Genomic DNA, 21,628 nt, shown 5'->3' on the forward strand with positions numbered 1-21,628 from the left:
GACTAAACTTATCGTGCAGCCGAGGAGGGGCTTTAGTCCCGGGTGGAGCCACGACCCGGGACTAGAGACACCCTTTAGTCCCGGCTGGAGCCACGCACCGGGACTAAAGACCCCCTGCTTCCCGCCTCTTGGTCTGCCCGAAAAGAGGCCTTTAGTCCCGGGTCGTGGCTCCACCCGGGACTAAAGGGGGTCTTTAGTCCTGGCCCGAGCCACGCACCGGGAGTATAGATCCACCTATATAAGCAGGACTTCGAAAATTTCCAACCCAAGTCGTCCATTTCTCTTCTTCTTCCTCTCGTTCTCCTGCCCGGCGCGGCACAGCGACGAACTAACCGACGCCGTCAGGCTGCCCGCCGTCCTGCTCGCCGTCGGCCGTCCTCCTCGCCGCCACGCCGTCCTCCTTGCCGTCCTCCTCGCCGTCGCTCCGTCCTCCTCGCCGTCGCGCCGTTCTCCTAGCCATCGCGCCGTGCTCCTCGTCGTCGCGCCGTCCTCCGCGCTGTCCTCCTCGCCAACACTCCGGCCAGTAAGCCCCCCGGCCCCTCCTCCCCAACACTCCGGCCAGTATAGAAGAAAAGAAGAAAAAGGAGAAGAGAAGAAGAAAAATGAGAAGAGAAGAAGAAAAAGGAGAAGAAAGGAAGAAAAAGGAGAAGAAAAGAAGAAAAACAAAAGATTTTTTGTCATTTAATTCCTATTGTTATTAGGTTTGTGCTAGATTATTAGGGTTAGTAATATTTAGAATTAGGTTAGGGTTACAAGAAGAAGAAATATGAACAAAAATAAAAAAATAAGATTAGGAAAAATAAAAATAAGAAGAGGAGGAGAAGAAAAGAAGAAAAAATGTATATTGTATAGTGTATAAGGAGAGGAGGAATTTTGCTATAGTGTATATAGTGTATAGTGTATAAGAAAAGTAGAAAAGAAGAGAAGGAGAAGAGAAGAAAAGAAGAGGAGGAGAAGAGAAGAAAAGAAGAGGAGGAGAAGAAAAATGAAAATAAGTGTTAATAGTTTAATTTTGCTATTGTATATGCTTAAGTGTTAATAGTTTATTTTTAGCAAGAAAATTAATAGAACTAGTTTATTTTTTTAGTTAATTTTACGATGCCTATCCCGCATCCTCGTCGTCGACTCGGCGGAGGACACGTGCTTGATCAGAGGGGCCCTGTCCGGGACAGGGCTCCGCCCGGCTGGTATTGGAAGGTGCTACCTTCCGGGGGGCGTAGGTTGGTGAGGAGCCAGCCCGTCGTTGACCCGATCCTTGTTTGGTGGCGGTCGCGTGGGCCAGTGAGGGTGCCGAGGCTTCCGGACACCGCGGAGGTGGTACGTCACCGTGTCAGCGAGGAGGATGAGCACGTCCATCGCTACATGGTTGCGTTGGAGGGCAGGTTCGAGCATACCTGGCAGGTTCTTCGGGGATCTCACTGGAGCTATGATCCTGTGATGGTTCCTTCTCTTTGGGTGTCCACCGCCAGCGCCGATACCCGTCGGGCGCTACGGTTCTAGATGTATTAGTGATGCTATATGTATGATAGTATTCGAGGAGTATTAGTGATAATATTCGACGATGTACGGACAAAAGTGATGATGTATTAGCTTATAATTGAATGCATGCTAATTTGAATACTACTTTATTTTACGATTTGGTTTTGCTTAATACTATGGATCCACAATGCTCAAATTGGAAAAGTACTCCTACTTTGAATACTATGCAGAAATCTAGGAGTCCCGGGTGGAGCCACAACCCGGGACTTAAGTTGTTTTGGAACGGAGTTCCTGATAGAATAATTCTTTTTTGGTACAAAGGTTAAGAGAATCCCTTTTTTGCAGAACTATGGATCCACATATCAAGAACCTCGAAGAGGAAGAACTTCTGGAAGATATAATCAAAGACGGCCCCGACGTTGAACCAGCTGAATATTCGTCGTCATATCTAAACGAGGACGTTGGAATGGAGGTCGAGCGATATGAAGATGAAGTCGATGGGGCAGGAGATAGGTCCAACGACGGAGAAGGTGATAGCTCCACTGATGGAGAAGCCGGTGAAGAGGAGAAGTCCGGCGAGGTATACATATGAAGTTCGACAATCACTTGTAATATGTGAAAAATATTGGAGATAGCTCTATATTGTATACATATACATTCATTTGACGAATGTTTCTCCCTCTTAGGCCTCCACATCGAGAAAAACTACGAAACGAGGCCCGACTAGAAAGTTGGATGCACGGACGCATTACACATTTGAGGTGATATTTCCTACGGGCGAACCCAAGCTTCCTAAGAATGTTGCTGACACATTCAAGAAGCAATGCGGAGTTCTCGTTAGGGATCACGTCCCGATCAGTGTTCGGGAGTGGAACAAGCGCAAAGGGGCAGCCGATAGTGACTATGTCGCCGAAAGGTACAAAGATAATCTTTGGAATGACCTCATGTCACATTCCAACCTGCCAGAATGTGAGAATGAAGACGCCGCAGACAAACTGAGGGCCAAAGTCAAGCAGTGGACTCTAAAGAAGATGGTCGAACTGTTCCGTAGATGGAAGAAGATGCTATGGAAAAACTATCTGAAGACAAAGAAAGTGCCAGTATTCGAGGGGTATCTAGCCAAGCAAGCGAATCACTGGAAGGCATTTCAAGAGTACAAGGAGTCAGAAGATGCCGAGGCATTATCAGAAAAGAACAAGATAAATGCCGACAAGAAGAAATATCACCACAAGCTGGGGCCAGGGGGCTATGAGACTGCCATCCCAAAGTGGGATAAGAAAGAGCAAGATCTGATAGATAAATGCGTCGTACCTGAACCACTTCGTGATGAGTGGGAATTGAGAGCAAGAAATTGGTTCCTTGCGCATGGTGGGTCGTACGACGAAACAACAGGGGACCTCATCTGCAATGACAATCTTAGGATACCCAGGGAGAATTGGAAAATGATAGTGAAAGAAATTAAGGAGGGACAAAGAAAGTTCACTGCAGATAGAGATAAAGATTTGCTCACACTAGTCCTCGGCAATGACGAACATGGAGGACGAACGCGAGGTTTCGGTCCTTCTTACCCGTGGTGGCTTGGGTTTGCCAGAGACCAAGACACTTACAAAAACCGAGAGAGAGCAAAGAAGCGGCAGCAGGATGGGGAGAATGACAAGTTCAACCAGTTGCTTGCCAGGATTAACGAGCAAGAGAAGCAGATTGATGAGCTTAGAGGAGTACCGCGCCAGGAAGATCCCGTAGTTGATATTACCGGCGCCCCATCTAAGCGGAAAAGCAACGTGGCTGAATCTGAGGCCCCGCCCAACGATGAACGAAGAATGATAGAGGGCGGTCCCGGCTACCCCGTGGATGGAATCAAGGAGTCAACATCATGCGAACTCCATCAGAAATTCAAGAACATATCCATGAAGGTGGCCGTCGGACAAGCTTTATCTTCTGGCCCTGATGCACGCTGGCATGGCCGTGAGATTCCAGCTGGCTTTGCTAAAGTCGGGGTGGATGAAATCATGACGGGGTTTAATGATATGGAGCTCGACATACATGGACCCGAAGATGAGAGGACACTCGGAGAAGTACTGGGTGGAGTCATCCTATGGGACAAGAACTACATCAAGCTTCCAGGCTCGGCCCCAAGGACAACACCGCCTCCGAGTCGTCGCAGGTCACCTACACCTCCATTACCTCCAAGCCCTCCACATGACGTCGGCCAGCACAACACGAGTCCATCTCGATCACCGCCGCCGGACTTGGGTCGTCCGTCTCCGCCGCCGCCCGCACATGATACTAAGCGGAAGCGTGCGAGCAAGAACGCTTCGTCGATGATTTCTAAGGGACGGAGCTCCCCAAAGCGCAAACTGTCGCCCCTCCCAAAGGTACCTCATGCTAATCTTCCTATCAGACCTTATGATTGTACCCCCGAGGAAAACGCCAGGATAGCAAAGGAACAACATGATGCGCAGATGAAAAGGAAGGAACCCGAGCCCCGCCCGGAATACACCGAGAAGAACATAGCATGGGCAAAAGACTTCATAACCACTCCATCACAGTATGACTTACACTATAAGCCTGATGACTATACACGCACATTGCAGAAGGAAGTGAAAAAGAGCAGGTTACGTGCAAGTGCAAGTGGGAGCAAATCAAGTTCAACTACAAGCAAGAAAAAATCAGACGTTCCTCAGCTTGGACAACAGGCCAAACAGTCGATCCCACCCCTCAAGGTGTTAACGAGAATGTTCCCCCTCCGGTGCAGGGGCAAGCTTTTGAAAAAGAAAAGGAGTTGGCGGATGAATGTGGTATCTCGGTTGAAGATTTGCTGGCTTCCCAAGACGACAGGATACCCTAGGCTGTGGTAGCCCCTAAGCCACAGTTTGTCATGGGAGAACCTTTGGTCGGCAAAGATGATCTCCCAACAAATATGCGTTACTTGCATAAATGGTACTTAAGTGAATCAAAGAATGGGAGAACGATGATCGTGCTGAGTGTCCCACGGGAGTACTACGGCCGCTTTGAAGAAATCCATATCGACTTTGATGAACTCTTCCAGATGTACAATGGCGACGCCCTCGACAAATCGCTTATGAGTTGCTATTGTCTGTAAGTTTTTCAATTCGTTGTCTACATATAACTTGTTAGTTATTTCAATTCATTATCTATATATAACTTGTACTCTATTATGCAGAATGAAGATTCTGGAGTGTAAAAGTAAGAGCATCCTAAATATTGGGTTTATTGATCCAGATAAAATACATATAGCGGCGCTAACTAATTATCCCAAGGAGACGGAGGAAAACCTTCTAAGGTTTCTAAGAGATCATAATTTCTGTGACCACATACTGTTTCCATACAACTTCAGGTGAGGGTCTTTACTCTGTTGTATCCATTCACTTATAAGTGTAATTGATAAGTTACTGACACAAACACACACACACACATATATATATATGTATATATATATATATATACATGTGGAGCTTCCATTGGATTCTGTTGGACATTCAAATTGATAAGGGAAGAGTTGATGCCTTCGACCCATTATCGAGACCCTTGGAACAGTTCCAAAGCCTGCAGGACATGCTCCAAGGGTAATTTTAATCATTCTTGCGCTCTATCGGTCTCTTTCGATGATTTTCTGATATATCAATTAATGAAGAACTTAGCAAATCATTATCCTTGTCGGGCAGGGTTTGAAATCGGTTCAAGTGCGTGACTTCCGGTAACTTTCCTGAGAAGCTAACCTTTAGAGCGGCTCAGGTAAGTAGTAGTATGATATACTTCTATTAATTTTCAATACATTTATGATGCTAGATTATTATTTTGATTATATATATTCTATTCTCGTAAAGTGCGACCAGCAGCCACGGGGAACGCATCTATGCGGATACTATGTTTGCGAGACCATTCACACGTTTACCTCTGAGTTCAAGGATCACAGATTCGACGTAAGCAATGAACATCCACACCTCTATTTTCACCCGTCATTCTTTGTTATCATGATTGATATTCATATTCATCTTTTCTTCTTATATAGCACACGGCCATGAGGACGAAGGTCCTACCAGAGCAACGTGCGATTGCTGTTGAAGAGGAGCTTGCGGGATTTCTGAGGACGTTAGCTATAGAAGACAAAGGACGATTTAATGTAGCTAAGGGTCATTACTGATGTTCGTCCATGTAATCGAATAGACGGGCTCTAGTCCCGATAATTCACATCTCCATATAATTGTATATATATGATCGCTTGTAAGATAAGTTAATCTTATATATATATATATATGCATAATTATTTCTATTTTAAATTATATGAAAACTAATTCCCGAACACCAAACGAGGCATCACGTTAATCTCCCGAACACCTAAACCCTAAAACCCTAAAACCCCAAAAATAATTTCATTCAAAAAAAAACCCAAAAACCAGCAAAATCTGAAAATCTTTAGTCCCGGTCCGTGTAACGATCCGGGACTAAAGGGCCTGCCCCTGAGGCGCTACGAGGCGCCCACGTGGAGCACCTTTAGTCCCGGCGTGTAAGAGGGCTGGGACGAAAAGGTTAGACCTTTAGTCCCGCCCCTTTAGTCCCGGTTGGTGAACCGAGACTAAAGCCCCTTACGGGCCGGGGCTATAGCCCTGTCCCCACTAGTGTTATATATGTGCATTCTTGCTCGATTCTTAACAACAGAGGTTTGTGGGGCATCACTCTATGCCGTTTAGCAACATTTAGATCTATGTAGCGCAATGTAGCGAGCTAATGGTTATTCAGCCGTTATTTCTCATAGAACACTATTTACTTCTTTGAATTTTATTTGCATTTGGTTAAATAAGTATATTATAAATAAAAACAACTCAAAGAAGAATTTTTTTCTTTTTCTTTCTTATAAACTTTGTTCTTTGCAGTACATATGGCTAGGTTGCATAGGACAAGCGAGAATAAATAGTATGAAGTATTCTTATGTTTTTCCTGTTTGTATCAAAATCATACATAGTCCTTGTTCATGATATTGTAGTTTCTCGTAAATGTGAGAGATTTATTTCCTCCTATTTTATTCCCTTTCACCTGGAATCTACTTAAGTTCTTCTCCTTCGCCAATCGAAACACAATGAATAGTGTTTTCTAAAGTGTGGTATGTGCCAGACTATGTGGTACACCATGAGGATGGTGTAATAGCGGAATTTAACACGATGTTCATAATGTAGTTATCAGGGTGCTTCATCTTACAAAGTCAAATATATTATCAGACGCACGCTACACAATTTGTTTAATATTTTTTTGAATTATGTCACAACAACTGATTGTGACTATTGATTTTATAAGACAAACTAAGTAACATTTATGCATCAATTTTACTGCGCTCTGTCTTACCACACGGGAAATTATATGGATTTGTGGACAATTTTTTACAATTTATAATCGGATCAAGCCTACACTCATGCACCAATCGATTCATTATTTTTCATTTATTTTTTGTATCTTTTTTGCATTTATTTATGTTAGACTAGTATCTCTGTCAAATTATATTTGTTTCTTATTTGTTGCTTTTTGCTTCTCATCAAACATTTCTTTTCAGTATGGATGTGTTGTTGTACTTCTTGGGATTTTTTTCTCGGTTAAGAAAGAGGAGCTATTGTAGCCATTTTATCTCATTAATGGACTTTTTCAATGCTATTGGTGGTGCGGCTTACCACATTTTTCCTTTACGAATTAGCATCAGTTTATCTACTGATATGCACCCAAATAGATAACACAAAATTATTTTTAATGATATATATGAAATGTGATATCTTTTCACCTTGAACCATCCATGACGTGAATTCCTGAAGCTTATAATCCTTGCCTTAACACGTTTTCTCTTGCCATTTTCTGTACATTTTCTCTTTTATTTTTTTGCTAATATTTTCTGTACGTTTTCTATATGTCGACCTGTTTTGTTGATTTCGTGGTAATTAAGTACATGTGGTGTCTCGTCCCCAAGAAAAACTAAGGGCATCTCATGCATCTTCTGTTAAGAGAGTAAATGGTGACAAGCATGGATGCACATGTACATTTAGGTTTTCATCAGTTACCTATTTCTTTGTTTATGATAGATAATCATTACTTTATCTAGCTAGTGATGTGTAGCCACGTCAATCATGCTTATCAAGACAAATTTTAGCATGATATAATGTCAAGTTGCTGCACACCATGTGATGATTACTTCGTGTGTACACTATCGTGTATTTCTCAAGTTCGTTAACTGCCTAGTATAATTAAGATTCACAAGTAGATTCTATGCCATCAACATCTTCTTAAACAACGAGGACATTTAACAATTCTTCAGGTGAATGTGTGTAACATATGGTCGATCTTTCGTTAACCCATTTTTTAGGGATTATATTATTAATGTTGTATTTATGTTGGTCCTAGAGTTGATTGGAGAACATGAGTTCCATGGAGGGAATTGCACTGAAGCACCCGGAGCCTACAGAAGGGAGCATCGGAGACAGCAGTGCTAAAACATCATGGCCGGAGGTGGTCGGAACGTCAGCCGAGAAGGCCAAAGAGATCATTCTCCGGAACAAGCCCAATGCCCAGATAGAGGTCATCCCAGTCGATGTGATGGTCACCCTGGACTTAAATCTCCCAACCGTGTCCGCATTCTCGTTGCCGTCGCTAGGACCCCTATGGTTGGCTAAAAAGATTATCGTGCATGGATAATAAATAACTATGTAATGGTGAAATAAAGAGATGTTGAGTATCAGCATATCATGGAAGAACTTATATTATGGAGGAATAAAGACATGTTGAACATCAGCATACCATGCATGCAATTTTGGTTTCATGTACGTAGTTTTACTCTTACAAGACATGGAATGAGATCTGGCGCCCAACATGTGAGTTACTGTGTTTAATATAAGGTTTAATTAATAGCTAATTTTTAGATGGTCATTTTATCATGTTTCCCAGGAATCTTGTAAAATTAAATAGTTGATTCGCACTAAATCCAATTTCTTACCATTCAACCATGCATGAAAAAAAATCCACCTTTAAAACACATTGTGCGACCTACTCATTTTTAATGAATATTTTACAATTTACAATATTATATCTTAGCTTCTATATCTAAATAGCTGCTCCCCTACATGAGCTTCCTAGGCCCCCCTTCAGCCACGTCATCACCATTCCGACCGGAGTCGCCTACATCTATACCTAATAATAAAGAGGCTATTGCTTCCGTCGGAAAACCCATCATGTTATTTTTATAAAAAAAACCTGTAATTTTTGTTATTCAACCCGCGTTCCATCATTATTTTAATAAATCATAAATCAAAATGATTATAAAAAGATTAAAAGCGTGTGATTTTTTTTCTCCCGTTGCAACGCACGGGCCCTTTTGCTGGTGATTTACAAAAAGAAAACCACGTACATACTCATTGTGATTTAGCAATCGTATTTAAGGCAGAATTGTTTTGTACAAAGACATACATTAGTAGAAAACGGGGCTTTGGTCCAGGCCTGAAATCCCATCAATTCCGGTTCACTCACGAACCGGGACCGATGGGTCCCGGTTCGGGAGGCCAGGGCGCCGGTCGGGCCTCGTGGGTCGTCATTCGTCCCGGTTCATCTGACCCCTTTGGTCCCAATGGGCCTTGCTCCTATCCCACAACCATTGGTCCCGGTTTGTGGCTGGAACCGGGATCAAATGGTGTCCATTAGTCCCGGTTTCAGCCACAAACCGGGATCAATGGTTGGCCTATATATACCCCCTGCTCGCGAGCAGAGCAGTGCACTGCTCTGTTTTTTTGGCGGGCCGTGGGAGAACTTTGTGCTGCTCTATCTCACCTGCTATGCATATGAGGTGTTCGGAGCCACACTTAAGATTTCTCCTCTCGAAGCTCCTTGTCCAAGCTCCATTTTCCTCAAGATTTTTCTAGGTTTGACGGTCCTTCCTGTCCCGTCCCCGTCCTCACCGTCGTCGATCGCCCGCACCTATCTCGGTGCCAGCACCACCGTGGTTACCCTCTTCTTCTTATCTTCTTTCTAAAAGAAAATAGTTCTTACTTGTATGATTTAGATAGATACTTGTGTAATTTTCTTACTTTTATTATTGGTTGTTATTATATAGTGCGATGGTTTTTGGTATTCGCCTCCATCGGCCCTCGTCCTGTCTATGATTCGGATGTGGTATATATTATCTTTTATAACTATTTATTTTATTTAGTGTTTATGACAATTATGCCGACCAACGTGACATAGATTTTTTTTAATCTAGGAGGTATGTGAACTGGAAATTCCAACCAACATAGAAATTCTTGTCGAGAAGTTAAATTTTGTTGAAAAAGAAAACAATTACTTGAAAGAAAAATTACAAAGAGCTGAAGAGGAGAAGATGAAATTGGAATTGAATGTTGTCGATGTCGTCGACGATCACAAGATCAAGATGGATGCAATGCGCTTGAAGATTAGAATGATTAGAAAATATGCCATTCATACTGAGGCCTGGTATCATTATGTCGTTGGATCAATTGGTACCTTAGTTGCGGTTATGGTCGCATTTGTTGTTGCATTTAAATTTTGTAGTTTCAATGTATGTTTTAATTAGATGCTCTAGAGAGCTATGTTTTGTTCAATAATGAGAACTATGTATGAAGGTAATGTATTTATTTTGGTCACTACTGTACTTTGGCTTTAATGTGATGATAAATTTCTATTAATTGGGTCACTTCTCTATTCATGATATGTTGTAATGGTTTTTAATACACTTTTATTATATAACGCACGCAGATGAACCGGCAATGGATGTACGGTGGCCGACGCACCTCCGAGTATAATAAGGGTCTGCATAAGTTTCTCGAAGCGACCGAGGCAAACAAGAAGAATGATTTTATGCATTGTCCATGTATGGTCTGTGGGAATACGAAGGCTTTCTCCAACTCTAAAACCCTCCACTTCCACCTGCTTGAGAAGGGTTTTATGCCACATTGTAATATTTGGACCAAGCACGAAGAAAGAGGGGTTATGATGAAAGACAAAGAAGAAGAAGATGATGATGACAACTACCCATCCCTGAATAAGGTGATGTTGCAATCGGGGAAGCTGAAGATCAAGAGGAACCAGACATGTTCCCAATCATGATCTTCGCCGGGTCATTGTTGATGCACAGAGAGAATGCATGCCCTAATGAATGCATCCTCTACCGCAGTGCATACAAAAATTTGAACGCATGCCCCGTATGCGGTGCATTACGGTATAAGATCAGAAGAGATGACCCTGGTTATGTTGAGGGCCAGCGCTCGGGAAGAGGGTTCCTACCAAGGTGATGTGGTCTGCTCCTATAATACCACGGTTGAAACGTCTGTTCAGAAACAAAAAGCATGCCGAGTTGATGCAATGGCACATAAAATACCGTAAGAAATACGGGAAGTTGAGAGCACCCGCTGACCGGTCGCAGTGGAGAAAGATCGAGAGAAAGTGGAGGGACTTTACAAGTGACCCAAGGAACGCATGGTTTGGTTTAAGTGAAGATGGCGTTAATCCTTTTGGGAGAAGAGCAGCAAGCATAGCACATGGCCTCTGACTCTATGTATGTATAACCTTCCTTCTTGGTTGTGCATGAAGTGAAAGTTCATTATGATGCCAGTGCTCATCCAAGACCCTAAGCAACCCGGCAATGACATTGATCTGTACCTAAGGTCATTAGTTGATGAACTTTTACAGCTATGGACTGGAAGAGGTGTACATGTGTGGGATGAGAACAAACATGACGAATTTGACCTACATGCTTTGTTGTTTGTAACCATCAACGATTTTCCTGCTCTCAGTAACCTTTCAGGACAGACAAACAAGGGATATCACGCATGCACACACTGTTTAGATGACACTTACAGTATATATTTGGACAATTACCGAAAGAATGTGTACCTAGGGCATCGTAGATTTCTTCCGACCAACTATCAATGTCGAAAGAAAGGAAAGCATTTCAAAGGTGAGGCAGATCATCAGAAGAAGCCAGCCCTCCGTACTGGTGATCGCATACTTGATATGATCAATGATTTACAAGTAATCTTTGGAAAGGGTCCTCACGAACTATCTGTTCCGACTGATGATGTGGGACGCGCACCCATGTGTTGCAAATTTTATAATACAAACATCGGTGTTACCCGTAGACATTTCGTAGGTCAACATCCATCTCCATCTTGATGGAGGTGCTGAAATAATCACAAGAGAAAATTATCATCCACCGCAGGGTTTTGAACCCGAAATCTTATGCCATGCCAATGCTGCCGCATGCTGGCATGCTATCCACTAAACAAAATGTGTTCTTTGTTCTGCATGCAGAAGAAAATGTTATTATGTGTACATTCTTGAGCGATTCTTGACAATAGAGGTTTGTGGGGTATATATCACTCTAAGCCGTTTAGCAACATTTAGATCTATATAGCGCAATGTAGCGAGCTAACGTTTCGACCGTTATTTCTCATAGACCGCAATTTGATTTTTTGAAATTTATTTGCATTTGGGTAAATGAGTATATTATAAATAAAAAGAATTGAAAGAAGAACTTTTCCTTTTCTTTCTTATAAACTTCGTTTTTTGAAGTACATATGGCTAGGTTGCATAGGACAACGAGAATAAATACTATGCGGTATTCTTATGCTTTTCCTGTTTGTAGCAAAATCACACATAGTCATTGTTCATGATATTGTAGCTTCTCGTAAATGTGAGAGATTTATTTCCTCCTTTTTTATTCCCTTTCAGCTGGAATGTACTTAAGTTCTTCTCTTTCGCCAATCAAAACACAATAAATAGTGTTTTCTAAAGTGTGGTACGTGCCAGACTATATATGTGGTACACCATGATGATGATATAATTGCGGAATTTAACACGATGTTCATAATGTAGTTATCATGATGCTTCATCGTACAAAGTCAAATAAATTATCAGACGCACCCTACAATTTTTTAATATTTTTTTGAATAATGTCAGAACAACCGCTTGTGTTTATTGATTGTAGAAGACAAATTAAGTAACACTTCTGCATCAATTTTACTGCGCTCGTCTTACCACACGGGAAATTATATGGATTTGTGGAATTCTTTTTACAATTTATAATCCGATCAAGCCTACACTCATGCACCCATCGATTCATTATTTTCCTTTATTTTTGTATCTTTTTTGCATTTATTTATGTTAGACTAGTATCCCTGTCAAACTATGTTTGTTTGTTATTTGTTCCTTTTTGCATCCCATCACAAATTTCTTTTCAGTATGGATGTGTTGTTGTACTTCTTGGGATTTTTTCTTGGTTAAGAAAGAGGAGGACTGTAGCCTTTTGATCTCATTAATGGACTTTTTTAATGACATTGGCGGTGCAGCTTACCACATTTTTCCTTTAGAAATAAGCATTAGTTCATCTACAGATATGCACCCAAATAGATAACACAAATTTAATTTTAGTGATACGTATGAAATGTGATATCTTTTCACCTTGAACCATCCATGACGTGAATTCATGAAGCTTATAATCCTTGCGTTAACACGTTTTCTCTTGCCATTTTCTGTACATTTTCTCTTTTATTTTTTGCTAACATTTTATGTACGTTTTCTATATGTCAACCTGTTTTCTTGCTTCCGTGGTAATTAAGTACATGTTGTATCTCGTCCCCAAGAAAAACTAAGGGCATCTCATGCATCTTCTATTAAGAGAGTAAATGGTGACAAGTATGGATACACATGTACATTTAGATTTCATCAGATACCAATTTCTTTATTTATGATAGATAAGCATCACTTTATCTAATGATGTGTAGCCAGGTCACTCATGCTTATCAAGACAAAATTTAGCATGATATAATGTCATGTTGCTGCACACCATGTGATGATTACTTGGTGTGTACACTATGGTGTACTTCTCAAATTAGTTAACTGCCTCGTATAAATAAGATTCACAAGTAGATGCCATACCATCAACATCTTCTTACATAGCGAGGACATCTAAACAATTATTCAGGTGAATGTGTGTAACACATGATCGTTCTTTTTTTAACCCATTTTTCAGGAATTATATTATTAATGTTGTAATTATGTTGGTCCTAGAGTTCATTGAAGAACATGAGTTCCATGGAGGGAAGTGTACTGAAGTACCCAGAGCCTACCGAAGGGAGCATCGGGGCTAGCAGTGCTAAAACATCATGGCCGGAGGTGGTCGGGATGTCCGCCGAGAAGGCCAAAGAGATCATCCTTCGGGACAAGCCCAATGCCCAGGTAGAGGTCATCCCGGTCGATGCGATGGTCCACCTGAACTTCGATCCCAACCGTGTCTTCGTTCTCGTTGCCGTCGCCAGGACCCCTACGGTTGGCTAACAATATTATCGTGCATGGATAATAAATAACTATGTAATGGTGAAATAAAGACATGCCGAGTATCAGCATATCATGTAAGAACTTTCTGTATGGTATACTTATATTATGGAGGAATAAAGACATGTTGAACATCAGCATACCATGGACGTAATTTTGGTTTCGTATACTTTTACTCTCACCAGATATGGAATGAGACCTGGCGCGCAACAGGTCTGTAACTATGTTAAATCCAAGGTTTAATTAATATCTAATTTTTAGGTGGTCATTTTATCATGTTGTCTGAGGAATCCTATAGTTTATTCGCACTAACTCCAATTTCTTACCAATCAACGATGCATGAAAAAAGTCCACCTTTAGAACACATTTTGCATCCTACTCATTCTTGATGAATATTTTACAATTTACAATATTATATTTTAGCTTCTATATCTAAATAAATGCTCCCACTACATGATTTTCCTAGGACCCCCTTCAGCCATGTCATCACCATTCCTACCGGAGTCGCCTACATTATTTACACACACAAAACCAGCCTACATACTCATTGTGATTTACCAATCATATTTAAGCCAGAATTTCATTGTAAAAAGACATATTTGTTGGAAAAAGTCGCATGGGAAACAAAAACTATTACAACATGATCATCTCATATATCCAATATATCACATCACGTCATTGGTCATATCACATCACAAGCATACCCTGCAAAAATAAGTTAGACGTCCTTTAATTTGTTGTAGCATGTTTTACGTGACTGCCATGGGTATCTAGTAGGATCACATCTTACTTAAGAAAAACCACAACGGAGATGTGCAAATTGCTATTTAACCTATCTCTAAGGACCTCCTCGGTCAAAAACAATTCAACTAAAGTTGAAGAAACCGACACCCGCCAGTCATTTTTATGCAACAGGGTTGCATATTAGTCGATGAAACCAGTCTCTCTTAAGCGTACGAGTAATGTCGGTCCGGACGCTTCAATCGAACAATACCGCTGAATTGAGAAAAGACTAAGGAGGGCAGCAAATTGAACATCACCGCCCATAAAACCTTTTGTTTTCTACTCGAGATATCATATGCGCATGAATCTAGCTCATGATGCCATTGTTAGGGAACGTCGCATGGGAAACAAAAAAAATCCTACGCGCACGAAAACCTATCATGGTGATGATCATCTACGAGAGGGAGATTGGATCTACGTACCCTTGTAGATCGCTCAACGGTAAGCGTTAAGAAATGCGGTTGATGTAGTGGAACGTTTCCGCGATTCAGATCGCCGTAGTCGTACTATCTCCTCACGATCTTTCCCGCGAACTTCATCACGATCCGTCCCGTGAACTTCATCACGATCCGTCCCGCAAAATTCATCACGATCCTTCCTGATCTAGTGCCGAACGGACGGCGCGGACACTTCATCACGATCCGTCCCGTGAACTTCATCACGATCCGTCCCGCAAAATTCATCACGATCCTTCCTGATCTAGTGCCGAACGGACGGCACGTCCGCGTTCAGCACACGTACATCTCGACGATGATCTCGGCCTTCTTGATCCAGTAAGAGAGACGGAGAAGTAGATGAGTTCTCCGGCAGCGTGACGGCGCTCCGGTGGTGGTGACGATCTACTCCACCAGGGCTTCTCCTAAGCTCTGTAGAAATACGATCTAGAGGAAAAACTGCGTGGTATAGGGTCGAGCATCACGTGGCAAAGTTGTGTCTCAATAACCCTCAATACATCTAGTATATATAGGAGGGAGGGAGGGGAGGAGGCAGCCTCAAACCCTCAAGGTTTGGCCAAAATTGGAGGTGGAGGAGTCCTACTCCAATCCTACTTAGAGTAGGATTCCACCTTCCCACTTGGAAACTCTTTTCACCTTGTGTTTTTTTCCTTCTCAAACCTGATGGGCCTTAGTGGGAACTTATTCCATCCCACTAGGGGTTGGTTTATCTCTTTTCATAGCCCATGAGACCCCTTGGGGCGTGACACCCCTCCCGATGGTCCCCGGCACCCCTCCCGGAACTCCCGGTACACTACCGATGAGCCCGAAACTTTTTCGATGACCAAAACAGGACTTCCTATATATCAATCTTTACCTCCGGACCATTCCGAAGCTGCTCGTGACGTCCTGGATCTCATCCGGGACTCTGAACAACTTTCGGTTACCAACACCTATAACTCAACTATATTAAAACATCATCGAACCTTAAGTGTGCAGACCCTGCGGGTTCGAGAACTATGTAGACATGACCCGAGACACTCCTCGGTCAATATCCAATAGCGGGACTTGGATGCCCATATTGGATCCTACATATTCTCCAAAGATCTTGTCGGTTGAACCTCAGTGCCAAGGATCCATATAATCACGTATGTCACTCCCTTTGTCCTTTGGTATGTTACTTGCCCGAGATTCGATCGTCGGTATCCGCATACCTGTTTCAATCTCGTTACCAGCAAGTCTCTTTACTCGTTCCGTAATACAAGATCCCGTGACTTACGCTTAGTCACATTGCTTGCAAGGCTTGTGTGTGATGTTGTATTATCGAGTGGGCTCCGAGATATCTCTCCGTCACACGGAGTGACAAATCCCAGTCTTGATCCATACTAACTCAACGGACACCTTCGGAGATACCTGTAGAGCACCTTTATAGTCACCCAGTTACGTTGTGACGTTTGATACACACAAGGTATTCCTTCGGTGCAAGTGAGTTATATGATCTCATGGTCATAGGAACAAGTACTTGACACGCAGAAAACAATAGCAACAAAATGACACAATCACATGCTACGTTCATAATTTGGGCATAGTCCACCACATGATTCTCCTAATTATGAGATCCCGTTATCAAGTGACAACACTTGCCTATGCATAGGGATTGATTGCACGTTTTCATACTATATTCTCCGATAGAAATCATGGGGTGCTCCTTAAAGTTCTTTGTGTTGGATTATATATAAAGAAACTGAAATTGTTTGATGCATGTCGTATAATTAGCCCACACATACTTGAGGTGACATTTTAGTATCTAGACGACACTATATATGGTTGATTGATATGTATCATGGGTGTTATTCTACTACGAACTTTAGGCCTGTTTGTGACATTTATAGCAATAAGTCAAAAGATTGATAAAATAATAATTTTGAGGTGGTTCTACTACCTACGCCGGTTTTGGGTACCTTCTAGAAGGATTGTCCATTTTGTTTGGGATGGTTTCTTTTGGAACAAGTTCTTTATGTTTGTTTTTCGTCATTCTATTTATTTTTTAATTTTTTTTCATCTTCATGAAGTTCTTGGAATTCGCAAACATATTTATGATTTCGGCCCATACCAACATTGAAACTTTGTTTTTTAAATTTGCAAACTCGTTTAAATTCGATAACTTTCTTCATAGTCATGAACATTCTTAAAAACACATGATCATTTTTCAGTTTGTCTATTTTTTATTTAAATTTTTGTATTCGCGATTTTTTTAAAGTTTGCAAACATTTTTGTTTTTACGATTTATTTTTAAATTCATGCATTTTACGGTTTTTTGCGACCATTCCTTTCTCAAGTCCATGTTTTTTAAATAATTCATGCATTGCTTTATTCGTGAACTTTTTGAAAATTGGAAAGGTCAATGGGTCAAACAGTCAACCAAGGACCGAGCTATTGTTCTTTATGGGCCGGCTCAACTGACCATGCGTCAGAGCGCTAGCACGCCGACTTGCACATAAAGTTTCCTGCAGGAGGAGGTCTTGTAGGTCAGTCCGACAGAAAAAGAAATGAGACGAAAAACATGCTCGAAGAGCTGTTACAAACTTGGAAATGGTTCATTTCTTAAAGATTTAGATGTTACTGTTTTTCTATAACTAATTTTCGAAATACATCAGAAATATTCAAAAATCGTCAAAAAACTAAAAAATGTTGAAAAATGTATTTAATTTCATAAGTTGTTCACGTTTTCCTTTTAAATGTTTAAACAATATAAATTTTCCGAAAATAATTGTTCGTGATTTAAAAAATTATTCACATTTTAAACAATTATGTGCTTTCTCCAAGTAAATATTGCGGTTTAAATAAGCAATTCACATTAAAATGCTATTGTGTTTCAAAAAGTATTTCTTTCTCAAAAACTATATTCGAGATTTAATATTACGGTCAAAATTTCAAAAAACGTTAACACCTTTTGCAGAAATGTTTTGTGTTTTTGTTCATGTTTTTTTTAAAAACAAATTGTCATTTTTATATTTATTTTGCATTTTCAAGAGTTTAAAAATTGCTGATGCTTCTAAAAAGAACTAAATTCCAAAAAATGATGATATTTTCTTGTAAAATTGGAATTTTAAAAATGTTCCTATTTTTTTAAAAATCAAACTATCTTTCATTGTTTAAGGTATTTGTTTTCTTAATGAAAAACCAAATGAGTAGGTACACTGTCCATGCCGCTACAGGACCAACAACCATAGTATGGACTGCCTAGCCATGGGACCAAACTGCTACAGTTGCTTCACAGACTGCTATAACACGTTTCTCGCTAAATGGCCGACCAACGCTCACGGGAGTGCTTGTGCAGATGTCCCAAATAGGAGATGCCGCTGGCCAACCAACGGTCACGGGCCCGCTCTTATGGACAGACCGAAAACAACAAGTGCTTGCTCGCTTGTCTGCTCGGATTGCACTATTCTTTTCTGACGGTTGACGAACAATGGTCCTGGTTGGATACTCTAACTCGATTAGAGTTAGATTCTAACTCTAGACTAACCCTGAATCAACTCTAATCAAAAAGTTGTTTAGATGAAAGGGTTAAATTGTCAATAAATGCACTTTTTCAATCATTTGGCTCCTTTATCCAGGATTTTGTGTGGTGGAGATAGAGGGAAAAATAACTTTTTCTGGCCCCACCTAACTCTAACACAAATAAGCACCTCTTGGGTGGGTTAGTTTTTTTAGATGGGTTAGATGCATCTAACCGACTCTAACCCTCCTGTTTGCATGTTTTGGGATTAGTTGGATCCAATCTAACCAACTCTAACTTTAACCTATGATGACCCACGATTGACAAGGTCGCTGACACGTTAACGGTTGATCGTTGACTTTTGAGAAAAAGTTCACACGCTCGAAAGAAATTTATGAATTTGAAAAAGCTCATGGATTTGCGACAAAATCACGTGTTGGAAAAACGTTCACAAATTCAAAAAAGTTCATGGACTTGAAAAACTTTACGGATTTGGGAAAAAGTTCATGGAATTGATTCTTTTTGTAGATTTACAAATGTTTGATAATAAGAAAATTTTATCAATTTGGAAAACAAAGTGTTGTCAATTCTGAAAAATATCCATGAATTTACAAATAATCATGAATTTGAAAATAGTTCATGAACTAAAAACAATATACATGAATTTTCAAAACTTAAACCATCAAAAATAATTCACGAACTAAAAATTTAAGATGAAATAAAAAGAAAAAGAAATTGACAAAGCTAAACGGAAACCGTCTAAGATAGACATACAAAGGACCAACAGAAAAAACTCAGCTGAAAGTTTCTATAAGCTTACTATAAAACGAGAAAAACCAGATGCTGTACAGGGTACTTTACATGGGCCTGGCTGTTAGTTCGAGAGGATGCAGGTGTCATGTAGCATAAACGTTTAAACGGTGCCATACGCACCAAATAGGAGTTGGCCCGTGTATCCTATTCTACGCCTTCATCGTCGGTTTGTATTCGATAACTTTTTCTAAAATCACAAACATAATTGTATCCATGATATTTTTTACGAATTTGTGCACATTTTTGTATTCATGATTTCTTTCAATTTCACATTAGTTCAAAATTTTAAAAATCAATAGTCAACAAACAGTCAGTGGTCTAAGTGTCAAACGGTGAACGAACGGCCCATGCTTGCTTGGCCGGCACAACTAACCATGGGCGTGAGCGCCAACAAGCCGTTTCAAAATATAAGACCTTTTAGAGATTTCACTAGGAGACTACATACGGAGCAAAATGAGTGAATGTACACTCTAAAATATGTTTATGTACATTCATATGTTGTTTATAGTGCAATCTCTAAAAGGTCTTATATTTAAGAACATAGGAATAGTTCATAAGGCGCCGCATAGGAAGTCTCCTACCTCAGTTCGTGAGAAAAATAAAAGAGATGAAAGACATGTTTGACGAGCCGTTAGGGCATCTTTAACGACGGCCCTTAAACCATCTGCAACCGTCTGATTCATATGGTCCGGACGTATTTTTTCATCTAACACGGTCATGCATCGGTTTGTAAACCGGTTTGGGCGTGTTTTTCCCGTAAACTGGAGACAAAGTGTCTATGTGTGTGTGTGTGGGGGGGGGGGGGGGGTGAGGGGAGGGGGAGGTGCGGCCGCCCGGACCGATGCCATGTCCGCTCCTGACTAGTCTGGCCCACTAAAAACCCTTCACACGCGCTCGTGTGCGTTCCCACCTGTCGCTAGCTGCCCGCATTTATTGTACTGTAGAGCGCCCGCTCGGGGTTGACGCTGGCCCAAAGCAGACGCAACCTCTCACTGCTGGCATTAAAGTGGTGCGCCGGCCAAGAGGCACCGGCCAGGGCGTGTCTCCATTGTCCACGCATGTTTAATGGCGGAGTAAAGTTTATAAGACATGACAGGACGAATATCTACCATGCCCGTTTAAAGCCCGTCCATTTATATGCCGCCATTAAGCAGGTTTGTCGGCCGAGTAACCAACTCTGAAGCCCCGCATTGATGCACCCACACGCTGGACTTCACAAGAATAGGCTATTTAGAGGCTGCCACACCACAACACACCACATCTGCACCACATTCTCCTCCCTTGCAGCGCATCCACCATGACCGCAAGCTCTAGAGCTTTTTGGAAAAGCACGTCATTGGAGCAGAAGCACGAGATGACTGCTCTTGCTACCGTCTGGCAGACTGGCCACGCCTGGTAGATCGAGCACAACATGCTGGCTAGCTCGCCCAAGGTCTCTGACGGCGATCCCACGACGGAGACGGGTTCGAACGACGACATTGCCCTTGACCACGCCCCTGTGCATGTTGTGTTGACCATGGAGCAGGCGCATGCACACTTCGACGCAACCATGGACAAGGAGGTTCAGCCTGCATTGGCTCATATGTCGGTGTTCAGGTAGGCGCATGCGGAGAAGTGGTACAACTTCTTCTTCCTCGAGATGTACCTACTCGCGGTGGGACAAATCTACGGCGAGCGCACAAGCGAGGAGGCCATGGACACCATGGTTTCCATGAATATGAACTTCGTTGCGGCACAATGTGCGATTTACAAAGTCATTAGTGCTCAACTCACCGCTCGTAATGAAACGACAACATAGCTCGACGCAGACGCGGCAACACACACACGCGCGAGCTGGCAGCGCAGACGGCCGAGAACGAGAACGCCACCAGCTGCACATCCTACGCACCACCGTGCAACTTTCGGGGGCACATGTGGCACATGGACAGTGACGGATCGTCCACCGACACCGATGACAAACAAGTTGCAGACTCCTCCGAGGATGAGTAAGGCATGGGAGACGACAGAGCTTTGTGTCCCATGTGAGCCGTGTTGGAAATATGCCCTAGAGGCAATAATAAATTAGTTATTATTATATTTATTTGTTCATGATAGTCATTTATTATCCATGCTATAATTGTATTGATTGGAAACTCAAATACATGTATGGATACATAGACAACACACTGTCCCTAGTGAGCCTCTAGTTGACTAGTTCGTTGATCAAAGATGGTCAAGGTTTCCAGGCCATAGAAAAGTGTTGTCACTTGATAACGGGATCACATCATTAGGAGAATCATGT

General features: G+C 41.6%; 1 long non-coding RNA gene across 1 annotated transcript; it reads left to right on the forward strand.

Annotated features, from left to right (window-relative positions):
• Positions 1-13,349: 13,349 nt before the first annotated feature.
• LOC123405827 lies at positions 13,350-13,952 on the forward strand. The gene is made up of 2 exons (XR_006611982.1): positions 13,350-13,465; positions 13,552-13,952. It is a non-coding gene; the product is annotated as an uncharacterized LOC123405827 (long non-coding RNA).
• Positions 13,953-21,628: the final 7,676 nt, after the last annotated feature.

The sequence above is a fragment of the Hordeum vulgare genome, chromosome 1H, assembly GCF_904849725.1.
Source record: "Hordeum vulgare subsp. vulgare chromosome 1H, MorexV3_pseudomolecules_assembly, whole genome shotgun sequence".
In the NCBI taxonomy this organism is placed as follows: Eukaryota; Viridiplantae; Streptophyta; class Magnoliopsida; order Poales; family Poaceae; genus Hordeum; species Hordeum vulgare.